The sequence below is a fragment of the Orcinus orca genome, chromosome 2 (assembly GCF_937001465.1).
Source record: "Orcinus orca chromosome 2, mOrcOrc1.1, whole genome shotgun sequence".
Classification (NCBI taxonomy): domain Eukaryota; kingdom Metazoa; phylum Chordata; class Mammalia; order Artiodactyla; family Delphinidae; genus Orcinus; species Orcinus orca.
Window position 1 is genome coordinate 53,046,046 of NC_064560.1, and position 15,689 is coordinate 53,061,734.

Sequence of the window (15,689 nt, forward strand, 5' to 3'; positions counted from 1 at the left end):
TAAGTAAGTCAGTTGTACAAGGTTCTAGTTTAAATCTATCAAACAAGGATTCATTGTCTAACACATTTTGTGCTATAGATTTATGCAGGGTTGATTTTATCAGACTCTAAAAGTCCATGACCACATTTTGTTATTCATTCATTTATTCACTCATTCATTCATTCATTTATATTTTTGATTTGCAATGTCTATCATGGTGCCTTGAATTTAATAGGAACTCAATAAATATGTATTTGTTGAAGAAAGGAGATTTGGAAAACTATACAGACCTCATGATATAATTACATGACCCTTTATAATATTTCAGATAACCCTTCAGAATATTCTTGGGTATGAAATTATCCTAAATAAACTCAAGATAAAGTTAGTCCTCTAGTTTGACACTGAAACATCAAATAAAAATGTAAATATCTCACCTGGAAGAAAAAAGAAAAATGAAAGTAAAATATACCATTCAGCCACACAACAGGTCAGAATAATTATCAGATTGTCTAGACATCTAAAATTGAGCATGCCCTCTGACGAGGGGACAAATGAGGGGCAGAGAGGTGTACTGGAAGTTAGGAAAGTTCCAGAAAATGGCAGTGCAGTGGGAGATCTCAAACAGCCATGACAGTGGATCAAGAACATACCTTGGTAGAGGGAAAAGTATTGTAAGAGAGAATATTTTAAAATATTCAAAAGTGCTTTTCTCTTTATTCCCTAGAGATAATTATAGTTTCTCTAAATAAATGTTGGAGTTAGACTATAATTGGCTTTTCATGGGTCAATCTTGACTCAACATAAATGTTGGTAAGAAAGCTGTTTTTTTTTTTTCTCAAGTGCTTTAAATGTACAAAAAGAAGCCCCTGCAAGGTTGCTATGCATAATCCTCTCTATGAAGCACAGTGGGAATCAAAAATCTAAAAATGAGAAGATCCCAATAAATTTAATGTCTGGTAAGATAGATATGAATGTGGCATATATAAATCAGTTTGAATGAAAGCTAACATAGTTGACTCTTAGTAAATATAAAGTAATTGAGGATTTACAAAATTTGGCCTGTTAGTTCTTATGTGAAATAGCCTTACATTAAAAAAAACTGACAGCATTTGTTACACATAAATACCCACTTCAATTAATCATATTTTTAAACAGATTAACAGCAACTAGCATTTAAATAGAAAATAATTAACATAATCCTTACTGTTATATTCCTATTTGTTTCCTTAAAATTCTCTTTAAATTTCTTATCAATTAAACTATGTTTATATAAGTTTTTACAACATTGTGGAAACTGTAAAGATGGCTTCAAATTTTTATAGAATATTAATGAAAACTCTTTCAGAGTGACTAATGACAGAAACAATAAAATATACAAAAGTGAATCTTCAGACTTCAAAATGAAACAAAAGAGCCATCAAACCAAAGCATTTACAAATTAAGAAAAAATATCAGGAGAATTTTAGCACAATGCCAGTAGTAACTAGAAGACAAAGGAAACTTTGCTTCAAAATCTCATTATCAGGGGTTCCATTTCCAGAACGGCAGTGTAAGGAGATCTGTGGGTCTGATGCCTTAGAAAAGCAACCATAACTAGTAACTAATAAGAAATGAACAACACAATCAACATAGGATCTAACTGACATTACCCAACACTTCATTCCACTTGAACAAGCTCTTCATTCAGAGCTTGTTCAAGCACCCATGTAACAAACACTAAGACAGATTATATTTTGATTCACAAAACCAAGCTCAAATATTTAAAACATTAAAATTATACAGGGCATGCTTTGTGACATCAATGAAGTCAAATAAGAATTAATAACAGAAAGAAAATAGGAAATTCTACAATCACTTTACTATTAAACAGTGTACTTCTGTATAATCCAAAAGTCAAAAAAGAAGTGCCAAAAATTATAAAAATACTTAGAACTAAACAAAAATGAAAATTCAAAATAAAAACATGTGGAAGTCATCTAAAACAATTTTGAGAGGGAAATTTATAGGAGTAAATGTTTGCCATAAAATATCGGAGGTCTTAAATCAATAATCTAACTCAGGAAACTAGAAAAATATATAGCAGAATTCCCATAATGAAAGAAGAAAAGAAAAATTCACAAAGAGTAGAAATCAGCTAAAATTAAAATAGGTAAACAATTGAGAAAAATCAACAAAAAGCTTTGTTCATCAAAAGAAATCAGTAAGTTGATAACTCTCCATCAAGATTAGCAAAGATAAAATGAAAGAAGACACGTAACTAACTACAGGAATGAAATTGAGACTATCACAACGGCTCCTGTAGCAAAGTAAAAGAAATATAAGGGAATACTGCAAACAAATTTATGTTCATAAATATGACAACCTTGGGAAAAAAATGGATCAATTCCTAGAGAAACAGGCTACAAAATCTCAACAAAGATGAATGAGGTAACCAAACTAAACTAGTACTATAACTATTAAAGAAACTGAATTTGTAATTTTAAACCTCTGAAAAACAAAAACCAAGGCCAAAAAAACAAAACAAAAAATCCACTCCACAGACAGATGATTTCACTGGAAAATTCTACCAAACATTTAAAATAAAAACCAAATTTACACAATTTCTTCCAGAAAATTGAGCAGGAAGGCTACTTCCTTTATGAAGTTAAGTATTACTATAATACCAAAACCAGACAAAGACAATAATACAGGAAAAAAAGGAAGACAGAGTAGAAGAAATACAGACTAGTATCTCTCATGAACTTTGATGCAAAAATCCTCAACGAAATATTAGCAAATGAAATCAGCAATGCATGAAAAGAATTATTTATTATGTTCAAGTGGATTTTATTTTAGATATGTAAGGCTGGTTCAATGTTAAAAATTAATCAAAGTAATCCAGCATACTTATGAGCTAAAAGAGATCAATCATATGATCATATAATTGACCCAGAACAAAACATTTGACAAAATGCAACACCTATTTATGATTGAAAAAATCTTTAATTTATATGAAATATACTGAGTCCTTGAAAAACATGATCTTACAAAAACTCACTCAAGGAGAAACGGATAATATGAATAAGTCATATTAAACTGCATCTTCCTTATATTGCTTGTGAGAATGTAAAATGATACAGCTCCTCTGGAAAAGGACGTGACAGTTTCTTACAAACTAAACATGAGCTTACTGTACACTTCAGAAATTACACTGCAGAACATTTATACCAGAAAAATGAAAACTTATTTTCACAAAAAAATCTGCACATCACACAAATGTTCATAGCAGCTTTCTTTGTAATAGCTTCAAACTGGAAACAACCCAAATGTCCTACTATGGTTGAATGGTTAACCAAACTGTTTACAGTTTTTAGTAAACAACTCTTGTGCATCCATATGATGGAATACTACTTAAGGTTAACAAGGAGAAGGCTCTTGACAAAAGCAACAACTTGAGTGGATCTCAAGGAAATTAAACTGCATGAAAAAGGCCATCTCAAAATGTCATATACTGAATAAATCTATATAGCAACACAGCAGTGACAAAGTTTTAGAATGGGTAATTAGTGGTTGCTATGATTTAGAGAGGGAGTAGGTGGGGAGGTGACCATGTCTGTGAAAAAGTGGCACAGGGAACCTGTGATGGAACCATTCTTGTGTCCTTGTGTTTTGTGGTGCTCACACAGATCCACACATACCATCAAATTACACAGGAACTAAACACACGCATGAGTAAAACTGGTAAATTGAATAGGGTGTATGTATTATACCAAATTTATTTTCCTCATTGTGATACTAAGCTATAGTTATGGGAGATGTTATCATTGGGGTAACTGGGTGAAGGATATAGGGGGTCCTTATGTGTTATTTCTTACAGCTCCATGTGAATCTGTTATTACTTTAAGCCAAACAGTTAAAAATACGGTTACATAGTATGAAATTAATTACAGAATGGTCTCTCAATAGATAGATGATAAATACATGATAAATAGAATATATTACATTTATTTATATATAGTACATTATATATTAATGTATTCTGTATTATATTGTATATCATACTACATATAATATATATCACCTATCTATATTTATAAAATAGAAAGAGGTAAAATTAAGAAAAACTGTAAGAAAAAAAATTACATGCTCTCTAATGCTATTTAGGTTTTGTTTCTCAAATTACATCTCAGTGACTTTGCCCCAGAATGATTTGTTGTGAAAATATTATAAGATGCCTCCAAAAGTCAAGACTCCCACATGCCCCACTAAACTATTTGCTATTTGAAATGTCACATAAGATCCTTCTGGCAAACCTTTTCTACTTTATTTTTCAGAAGCAACATGACCTAAATAATGGCAGTTGCTACACTACAGCGTACCTGTAAGCCTGAGGTGGGTCATTGGAAGTCAAGCATCTCAGGTGTTCTCCCTCTGCAGAAATCAACAACCTACAAGAATCTGTAGGTTAATTTTATTATGTTACTGTCTCAGCACTAATAATCAACTTGGTTATTTAGGCTATACAGATTTTTTTCAGTACCCTAAAGCACTAAATAAATGCTTCTCTTATCACTGTGCTGCCTCTGATAAGCAATTGGAGGACTATGGTTTCTATCCAGAGTGACACAGACATCTCTTCAAGCAGATGCTCTGCCATGCAGAATACACTTTAAATATTTTGAGGTTCCATTCTGTTCTTGCCTATTTACAGGTGCTCTGCCTTCTGTAGCAAGAACTTTTTTCATCAGGCACAAACAATCCAAACAGTGTATCGAAACTACATAAGGATTTATACAGTGGGTGTGTGAAAACTAAAATGAGATATGATGTGGTGCCCTAACAATTTTAATAGCAAATGCTTAAATTAAGCATTAGGAAAAATGTGTAATATTTGCAACTTAAAAAGCCCTAGGGGATCTCACAGAGCCTTTGTCTTCAAAATCATTCAATCCTGAATCAACAGGTAAAACTACTTTGGAGGAAAGGTGAGAGAGGTAGAAGCTGATGCTGTCTACCCTTTGAAGAGAACCCCATCTGGGCCACAGATGCACTCTTTGTGGAGGTTATGGAACTGGTCCCCTCCTTGCACTCTTTTTTTACATCTTTATTGGAGTATAATTGCTTTACAATGGTGTGCTAGTTTCTGCTTTATAACAAAGTGAATCAGTTATACATATACATATGTTCCCATATCTCTTCCCTCTTGGGTCTCCCTCCCTCCCACCCTCCCTATCCCACCCCTCCAGGTGGTCACAAAGCACCGAGCTGATCTCCCTGTGCTATGCAGCTGCTTCCCACTAGCTATCTATTTTACGTTTGGTAGTGTATATATGTCCATGCCACTCTCTTGCTTTGTCACAGCTAACCCGTCCCCCTCCCCATATCCTCAAGTCCATTCTCTAGTAGGTCTGTGTCTTTATTCCTGTCTTACTCCTAGGTTCTTCATGACATTTTCTTTCTTAAATTCCATATATATGTGTTAGCATACGGTATTTGTCTTTCTCTTTCTGACTTACTTCACTCTGTATGACAGACTCTAGGTCAATCCACCTCATTACAAATAGCTCAATTTCGTTTCTTTTTACGGCTGAGTAATATTCCATTGTATATATGTGCCACATCTTCTTTATCCATTCATCCGATGATGGACACTTAGGTTGTTTCCATCTCCGGGCTATTGTAAATAGAGCTGCAATGAACATTTTGGTACATGACTCTTTTTGAATTATGGTTTTCTCAGGGTATATGCCCAGTAGTGGGATTACTGGGTCATATGGTAGTTCTATTTGTAGTTTTTTAAGGAACCTCCATACTGTTCTCCATAGTGGCTGTACCAATTCACATTCCCACCAGCAGTGCAAGAGTGTTCCCTTTTCTCCACACCCTCTCCAGCGTTTATTGCTTCTAGATTTTTTGACGATGGCCATTCTGACTGGTGTGAGATGATATCTCATTGTAGTTTTGATTTGCATTTCTCTAATGATTAATGATGTTGAGCATTCTTTCATGTGTTGGCAGTCTGTATATCTTCTTTGGAGAAATGTCTATTTAGGTCTTCTGCCCATTTTTGGATTGGGTTGTTTGTTTTTCTGTTATTGAGCTACATGAGCTGCTTATAAATTTTGGAGATTAATCCTTTGTCAGTTGCTTCATTTGCAAATATTTTCTCCCATTCTGAGGGTTGTCTTTTGGTCTTGTTAATGGTTTCCTTTGCTGTGCAAAAGCTTTGAAGTTTCATTAGATCCCATTTGTTTGTTTTTATTTCCATTTCTCTAGGAGGTGGGTCAAAAAGGATCTTGCTGTGATTTATGTCATAGAGTGCTCTACCTATGTTTTCCTCTAAGAGTTTGATAGTTTCCGGCCTTGCATTTAGGTCTTTAATCCATTTTGAGCTTATTTTTGTGTATGGTGTTAGGGAGTGATCTAATCTCATACTTTTACATGTACCTGTCCATTTTTCCCAGCACCATTTTTTTTTTTTTTTTTTTGGTACGCGGGCCTCTCACTGTGTGGCCTCTCCCCTTGCGGAGCACAGGCTCCGGACGCGCAGGCTCAGCGGCCACATCTCATGGGCCCAGCCGCTCCACGGCATGTGGGATCTTCCCAGATCGGGGCACGAACCCATGTCCCCTGCATTGGCAGGTGGACTCTCAACCACTGTGCCACCAGGGAAGCCCCCAGCACCATTTATTGAAGAGGCTGTCCTTTCTCCACTGTACATTCCTGCCTCCTTTATCAAAGATAAGGTGACCATATGTGCGTGGGTTTATCTCTGGGCTTTCTATCCTGTTCCATTGATCTATATTTCTGTTTTTGTGCCAGTACCATACTGTCTTAATTACTGTAGCTTTGTAGTATACTCTGAAGTCAGGTAGCCTGATTCCTCCAGCTCTGTTTTTCATTCTCAATATTGCTTCGGCTATTCAAGGTCTTTTGTGTTTCCATACAAATTGTGAAATTTTTTGTTCTAGTTCTGTGAAAAATGCCAGTGGTAGTATAATAGGGATTGCATTGAATCTGTAGATTGCTTTGGGTAGTAGAGTCATTTTCACAATGTTGCTTCTTCCAATCCAAGAACATGGTATATCTCTCCATCTATTTGTATCATCTTTAATTTCTTTCATCAGTGTCTTATAATTTTCTGCATACAGGTCTTTTGTCTCCTTAGGTAGGTTTATTCCTAGATACTTTATTCTTTTTGTTGCAATGGTAAATGAGAGTGTTTTCTTGATTTCACTTTCAGATTTTTCATCATTAGTGTATAGGAATGCCAGAGATTTCTGTGCATTATTTTTGTATCCTGCTACTTTACCAAATTCATTGATTAGCTCTAGTAGTTTTCTGGTAGCATCTTTAGGATTCTCTATGTATAGTATCTGTCATCTGCAAACAGTGACAGCTTTCCTTGCACTCTTAAATTCTGCCAAGGTAACAGAATTCATGACGATTTGTAGAGTTTATTTTGTGATGACCAAGAAACTCTGGCCTCTCCTTAAAAGGTCATCCAAAAAAACACAGGATTCTTCTAAAAGTTGATGTCATGTGGTTGATATACAGACAGTTAGATCTAAAAGATGAACATAGGGCTTCCCTGGTGGCGCAGTGGTTGAGAGTCCACCTGCCGATGCAGGGGACACGGGTTTGTGCCCCGGTCCAGGAAGATCCCACATGCCGCGGAGCGGCTGGGCCCGTGAGCCATGGCCGCTGAGCCTGCGCGTCCCGAGCCTGTGCTCCGCAACGGGAGAGGCCACAACAGTGAGAGGCCCGCATACCGCAAAAAAAAAAAAAAAGATGAACATAAAAAAAAAAACCACACATTTCCAAGCAGTCAATTAAGACTCTCAAAATTGTGGAGATGGAGATATTTTTTTCATTGCAGGCCCTCTTACAAGTATTTTGAAGAGAGGTCATATATTAACTCCCATAGGGGCACAAGCCACTGTGGCAAATACTAGAAATAAAGAGAGATAAGAAATGCAGCCTCAGCCCTCCAATGATCTATAATACAACTGAAAAAACAATATTTATTACAAAATAAATACAATGGAAAGAAGGTACACTTGTATTTGTCCCAATTATTCATTGCGAAAATATGATGGATGTTAAGAAGTATGTCTACCTGAACCCAATGAATGGTGACATTTTTAAAATAAAAGCAGAGCCTGGGTGCTTGGCATGAGAGAAAGCAGGAGAAATTTAAGAAGACCATGCATAATGTAGGCAAATGAACTCAGTGTAGTTTCTTTATCAGCAGGCATAAATCTTCTAAGGAGGAAGGAATTATCTGCATGGATATATTGGAGAAGGAATTTAAAACCCTAAAGACACCAGAGGATATATAACCAGTCAATTATATAACCCAGTTGCAATTTATAATTTGAAGTTCAGAACTATGAATATAAATTATCTTATTTTTATTGGTGCTCTGGGACCAAAGATGAAACAATAAAATATTCACTAACTGACCGATTGTAGCAGTTAATTCTGAAATCTTAGCACCATTGCACGTGTAAGATAGATGATTTTTTTCTGTATGCATGCATAAATTATATTAATTCATATAAATTTCACATGTATATAAAATATAATGGACAAGAGCGATTTTATTAAATTACTGTCTCAGCACAAATAATCAACTTGGTTATTTAGTCTATATAGATTTTTCAGTACACTAAAGCACTAAATGAATGCTTCTCTTATCACTGTGCTGTTTCTACTACATCAACTGGAAGACTATGGTTTCTATCCAGTAGTGACTTTATTTTGGCAGTAGAGCAATGATATAATGATTAAACTGAAGGTTAATTCAATTCATATATGCTGTGGGACTGGCAGTAGGAGAAATAGGCAATATGGACTTTGACAACCAGAGCACGATTTTTAAAATTACTAACTACATGTATAATTTCATTAAACAAAAGCATCAAGCTGCTGGATTAAGAAGAGCTAATAGGTTATTGTCGGTAAAAAGTCAATTAGGAATCAGTGGCATTTAATAAAGTTGATTTTTCAGGATGTCTATCAACATCATCTTTTTTTATAATTAGGGAAGGTCACATTTTACTCACCCATATATACTACCAAATGTAAAATAGATAGCTAGTGGGAAGCAGCCGCATAGTACAGGGAGATCACCTCTGTGCTTTGTGAACACCTAGAGGGGTGGGATAGGGAGGGTGGGAGGGAGACGCAGGAGGGAGGAGATATAGGGATATATGTATATGTACAGCTGATTCACTTTGTTATAAAGCAGAAACTAACACACCATTGTAAAGCAATTATACTCCAATAAAGATGTTAAAAAAATGATTCTAAATATACGAATTTTGATGAAAGTATTCACTGTACAAATGAGTCTTCAGTGTGAAGACCAATCATTAAAATTTCACGCTTCCTAATATTAATTTTCCTTCAGGTGGTAACAAATTGGGGAAGGTGTGAGCATATATGCTGGCTTTCATATGCCACCTTACTTTTCATTTTATTTATACTGCATTTATACTGAGTGATAAAATTATTTTGTTATCTCTCTAAACATGGCTACCTTATGCAATTTAATTTTGACTACCGCATCCACAGTGAATTTCCTGATGATGCAGTCTAACAATCTGAATGTATTCATCGAGTCTTAAAATGTTGAACCTTGACGTTTTCTTTCGTATCAGCAGCTCCCAATGTGAGTATCTTTAATTTGCTAAATGCTTTGCTTGTGTTTTAGAAATTCTAAAAGTCCCAAACCACAGAACCAGGGCATTCACCCAACTGTAATTACAACTCACAAATCATCTTTTGTAGAACCTGATCAAGAGACTCCTCAAAATAATTTTCAGAAATGCAATTTTTTATCACCTTCTTTACTAGCTGTCAATATAATTCATAACTGTCATTTTTAAGCTTTAATTTCCTGGTGGATGTTGCATTATTGCGCATCCAGGTTAAAGGATTAGGGAAAGCCAGGTCCCTTAGTGTGCATGTTCCAGCAGACAGAAGTCTGCTTTTCAGAGCTTTGCCCACTAAGCTGATCTTTCTCAATCCCATGCCGTCCAAAAGCTAATTTCCACACCCTCTTTCTCATGCCCATCCAGAAAGAGGTGCAAGAGCTTAAAACTAGGAAATCATCTTAAGTGAATTTCCATATAATTTAACTCTTGACTGCTTTGCTGTCCTTACAGGTTTTCATAAAAATTGACAGGGGAAGAATTTAAATAAAATAAAGGTATATACATGAAACATACAGTATGAATCTGCCTTCTGAGCTTTTCACACCCTGATCCTCCTGACCGGTGTCCTTTCATATAGGGAAACCATCCTTACTTTTTCCAAAAATTCAGAAACACGAAACAAAATTATACTGGGACATGCGAAAAGTGTCTGGAATCTCTAAATAGAGAAAGGACAAATATTGAAAAGAAATACTGAAAGAGTGAAAGAAAGGAAGCTTTAGGGAGAGAGTTTTAGAGCCACTCTATTGATTTTTGTCCAATTATTCATTTCCTCCCATTTTCTGATCACATCTAGGTAATCTCTTGCCATGATGTATGTAACATGTTCATGAATCTCCAATTCTAGTCTTAATAAAATAAGAATCATATGTTTATAGAAGGAGAGCTGCGTCAGAAACTTTACCGTATTGGGCTTCCCTAGTGGCGCAGTGGTTGAGAGTCCGCCTGCCAATGCAGGGGACACGGGTTCGTGCCCTGGTCCGGGTAGATCCCACATGCCGCGGAGCGGCTGGGCCCGTAGGCCATGGCCGCTGAGCCTGCGCGTCCAGAGCCTGTGCTCCGCAACGGGAGAGGCCACAACAGTGAAAGGCCCACATACCGCACAAAAAAAAAAAAAAAGAAGAAACTTTACAGTATTGAGATTAATTCATACAAAAAAGACATATAGGCTTCCTAATACTGTGTGAGAGGATGGAAAAAGTGGATAACTCCAGGGACATGAGATGGGATATGTCTATTGATTCCAAATACACAAAATGATAAACTTCCATGAACTAAGAATATTGGTAGGTTCTATAAGGATGTGAAGAGATTAACTGAGCTTATCACCTGTTCTCAAGAAATATACTTAGAGAAAAAGAAACAAGACATGTTCAGCAGTCAGAAAAATCCCACACAACATAGAATCTGAGTATAATTTGAGCATTACTAATTGTCAAATTATATGCTAAATACCATACCATCAAAAGTATGGTTTTGATGGAGGAGAACAAATTTTAGTGAAAATAATAATAGAACACTTTCTAAAGGGGGTGATTTTGAGCCAGGATTTAAAAAATGGACAGGAAGTATTTTATTGTTAATATATCATAAGCATGTTAACATATTTATAAGCATATGCTTATAAGTATTAATTTACATTTTTGTCTCTACTCCTTTTCAGAAATAATTGGAGTTATGCAATACCAAAAGACACATGAAAAAGAAAAAATATTTAAGCGTGTTCTAAGCCCCTACCCAATATCATAAACAGTAATAAGTTACAAATATTGATAAGGTAATGTCAAAACTAAAATTATTTTCATATTATATTTTAGTTAGAAAACCTATCAAACTGAAACAAAAAAATTATGTGAACTATAATAAGAATTCAATAAAGCATTTGGCTTAGAAAAATCTACACCAAATCAGCAGCTTTCCTAAATATCACAAATAAACAATTACAAAATGTAATGAAAAGGAGACTTCCCAATCTAGTAAAAATGGAGTAGACACATTTCCCCACATTCTTCCCACTAATTATAGCTAAAAATTGTGAACAGTGTGTATGAAACAAACATCAGATGCCAAAAGTAGAGAAAAATAGGTGGACTGGATAGAGAATTTGAGACTCAAGGAATAACATGTTGGTGAATTTCTTGAGTTTTCTTTTGCCTTCTTTGTATCTTGAGTTGGGTACTGGAAAAGCCTACAACCCAGAAACAGCAGGATCTGATTTTTTTTAAGGCCTATAGCTCTCATGAACATAAGGTGTAAAAACCTTTAACAAAATATTAATAAATCAATCCAACAATATATGAAAAGAATTATATACCCACCACCAAATGGGATTTATCCCAGGTATGCAAGACTGGTTCAACATTCAAAAGTCAATTAATATAATCTATCACAACACCAGGCTAAAAAATAAGAACCACATGATCATATCAATTGATGCAAAAAAAGTATTTGACAAGATCCAACACTCTTTCATGATAAAAACACTCAGTAAACTACAAATAGAGTGGAACTTCAACTTCATAAACAATATCAAAACCTACACTAATATCAAACTTAATGGTGAGACACTAGAAGCTTTTTAACTAGGAAAAGGCAGAGAGCAAGGCAAGGGTGTCCCCTCTCACCAATCCTTTTCAACAAGTCACTGGAAGTCCTACCTAATGCAATAAAACAAAGAAAGGAAACAAAATGTATTCATATTGGGGAGGAAGATGTGCAACTGTCATTGTTCACAGATCTCATGATCATCAATATAGAAAATCCAAAACAAAGAAAAAAGCTCCTGGAACAAATAAAAATTACAAATTATAGCAAAGTGAATATACAAAAGTCAGTTATTTCCTGTATACCAGAAATGAACAAAAGGAATTCAAAATTAAAAGTCAAAACCATTTACATCAGCACCCCCCAAAAATGAAGTAGTTAGATATAAATCTAACAAAATGTGTAAAGTCTATATGAGAAAAACTGTAAAGCTCAGATGAATGGAATCAAAGAAGAACTAAATAAATGGAGAGATATTCCATGTTCATGGATAGGAAGACTCACTATTAAGAACTTAAGCTATCAGTTCTTCCCAATTTGACCTACAGATTCACTGCACTTTCTATCAAAATCCCATTGAATTATTTTATGGATATCAACAAACTGATTCTGAAGTTTATAGCAAGAGGAAAAGACCCAGAATAGCCAAAACGATACTGAAGAACAAAGTTGATGGACTTTGGCACTAGTGAAAGAATAGACAAATGCATCAGTGGAACAAAACAGAGGGCCCAGAAACAGACCCACTCAAATTTAATCAGCTGACTTTTTCGTAAAGGAGCAAAAGCGATGCAATGGAGCAAAGACAGTCTTTTCAACAAATGTGGAACATCTAGACATCCACATGCAAAAAAAAAAAAAGAGAATCTAGACACATCTTATGCTTTTCACAAAAATTAACTCAAAATGGATCACAGGCCTAACTATAAAATTCAGAGCTATAACACTCCTAAAAGAAAACATAGAACACCTAGATGACCCAGTTGATCTTGGATATGGTGATGACTTTTAGATATAATCCAAGGCACAATCCATGAAAGAAATAACTGATAAGCTGGACTTCATTAGAATTAAAAACTGCTCTGCAAAAGGCAATGTCAAGAGAATGAGAAGACAAGTGATGGATTGGGAGAAAATATTTCCAAAATACACATATGATAATAAACTCTTATCTAAAATATATAAAGAACTCTTAAAACTTAATAATAAGAACACGAATAACCTGATTAAAAATGGGCCAACACTCTTAACAGACACCTCACTAAATAAGATATACAGTTGGTAATTAAATATATGAAAATATGTTCCACATGATATATCATCAGGGAAATGAAAATTAAAACTACAGCAAGATGCCATTACATACCTATTAGAAGGAGAAAAAAATTCCAACACTGACAAAACTAAATACTGGTGAGGATGCGAAGCAACAGGAACCCTCATTCACTACTGGTAGAAATGCAAAACGGAACAATTACTTTGGAAGACAGTTTGGTGGCTTCTTACAATACCTAACATACTCTTAACATATGATAGAGCAATCACACTCCTTGGTATTTATCCAAACGCCTTGAAAACTTATGCACACACAAAAAACTACACATGTATGTTTACAGCAGTTTTATTAATAATTGCCAAAAGTTGGATGCAACCAAGATGCCTTTCAAGTAGGTGAATGGGTAAATGAACTGTGATATATCTACATAATGAAATATTATTCCGCTTTAAAAAGAAATGAGCTATCAAATTATGAAAAGACATGAAGGAAACATAAATGCATATTGCTAAATGAAAGAAGCCAATCTGAAAAGTTTGCATAGTGTATGATTCCAACTGCATGTCATTCTTGAAAAGGCAAAATTGCAGACACAGTAAATTATTCTGTTTGTCAGGGGTTGGGCATTAGGTGACGGGTGAATAGGCAGAGCATAGAATAATTTGGGGGCACTGAAAATACTCTGTAAGATACTATAATGATGGATGCAAGTCAATATACATTTGTCTGAACCCAGAGAATGAACACAACAGTGAATTCTAATGTAAACTGTGTACTTTGGATGACTATGATGTGTCAATGTAGGTTCATCAATTGTAAAAAATGCCCCACTCTGGTGGGGATGTTGATAATGGTGGAGGCTATGTATGTGTCGGGGCAGGGAGTATATGGGAAATCTCTGTACTGTCCTTTCAATTTTACTGTGAACCTAAAACTTCTCTTAAAAAAAAGCCTCAAAAATATCTTAAAATTTTGCATCTAAACCAATAAATATTATTAATTGTGTAAAATATAAATGGATAAAATACCCTAAATACAATCAAGGGTGTCAAAAGTTTAGAAAAAAGGATTAATGATGTTGTATATAAGACATAAATATGTTAATACAGAAGTTGGAAATGCTGACAGTGAAACTTTGAAAAAAGTTCATCACAAAAACATTATCAAAAAGTCAAAGAACAAAAAACCTAGGTTACCTATCTAAATGGCATACAAAGAATTCTTCAAGTGGGGAAGCAATACTAGCAAGAGACATTTTATAATTACAAATCTATATGAAATCTGGGATCATGTACAGAATGACTGAATGTACATTCTTTATAATGTGTTCTGAGCTTCAGTAGACTCACCAGATTATCATATTCAAATTACTTAGTTGTGGGAATTCCCTAGCAGTCCAGTGGTTAAGACTCGGCGTTTTCACTGCCAGGCCTGGGTTCAGTCCTTGGTCAGGGAACTAAGATCCCGCAAGCTGCACAGCATGACCAAAAAAATTTTTTAATGAATAAATAAAATAAAAACAAATCGCTCAGTTGCTGCTACTATTCTTGAATAGTTTATTTTCAGACTGCCTTTAACATTCACCTGGGCAATGCCTGTGTGAGTTCTTATTATGTAGCATGTACATTTATAAATTAGGAAATTTTTAGTAAAACAATAATACAAGAAACCTAGAATAAGAAGATAGCTAAGTTTGGATAAGTGTTCATACATTTTAACTATAATAAGCATGAATCTTTAAATTAGGGAAAAAAAGAAAAGATATTAATAATGTACAATATCCTAGAAAATTTATGACACTGCAAATCACAACAGATAGAAATATATTCTGACAATAAGCAAGAATTAGTAAAATTGAACCAATTTATTCAATTACTATTATCACAAGAAAACATGTGAGTGGATTTTTACTGAGTGACATAATGTTGAAGGCAAATAGAGCTCAAAAGTTATATCATTAAAATCTCAAGGCAATAAACATTTAGATATTTTGTCAGACTGGAATAATATTTCATTTAAGCTCAAGGTCCAAATGGATAAAATTGTAATCATCAATGAAGAAATAATTTAAACAAATTAAATCCTTAATTAAAGCACTCTATGCTAAAAATTTACAAAAATATTCTATAAAAGAGTATTGAGAAAGCAAACAAAGACACTCAGAAGTTGAGATCAGAAATTCTGAC

At 34.6% G+C, this 15,689-nt stretch overlaps 1 long non-coding RNA gene across 1 annotated transcript; it reads left to right on the forward strand.

The window, feature by feature from the left end:
• Nucleotides 1-4,339: 4,339 nt before the first annotated feature.
• On the forward strand, nt 4,340-11,447 carry LOC125963436 (uncharacterized). The gene is made up of 3 exons (XR_007475423.1): nt 4,340-4,421; nt 9,541-9,637; nt 11,347-11,447. It is a non-coding gene; the product is annotated as an uncharacterized LOC125963436 (long non-coding RNA).
• The last annotated feature ends 4,242 nt before the right edge of the window (nt 11,448-15,689 follow it).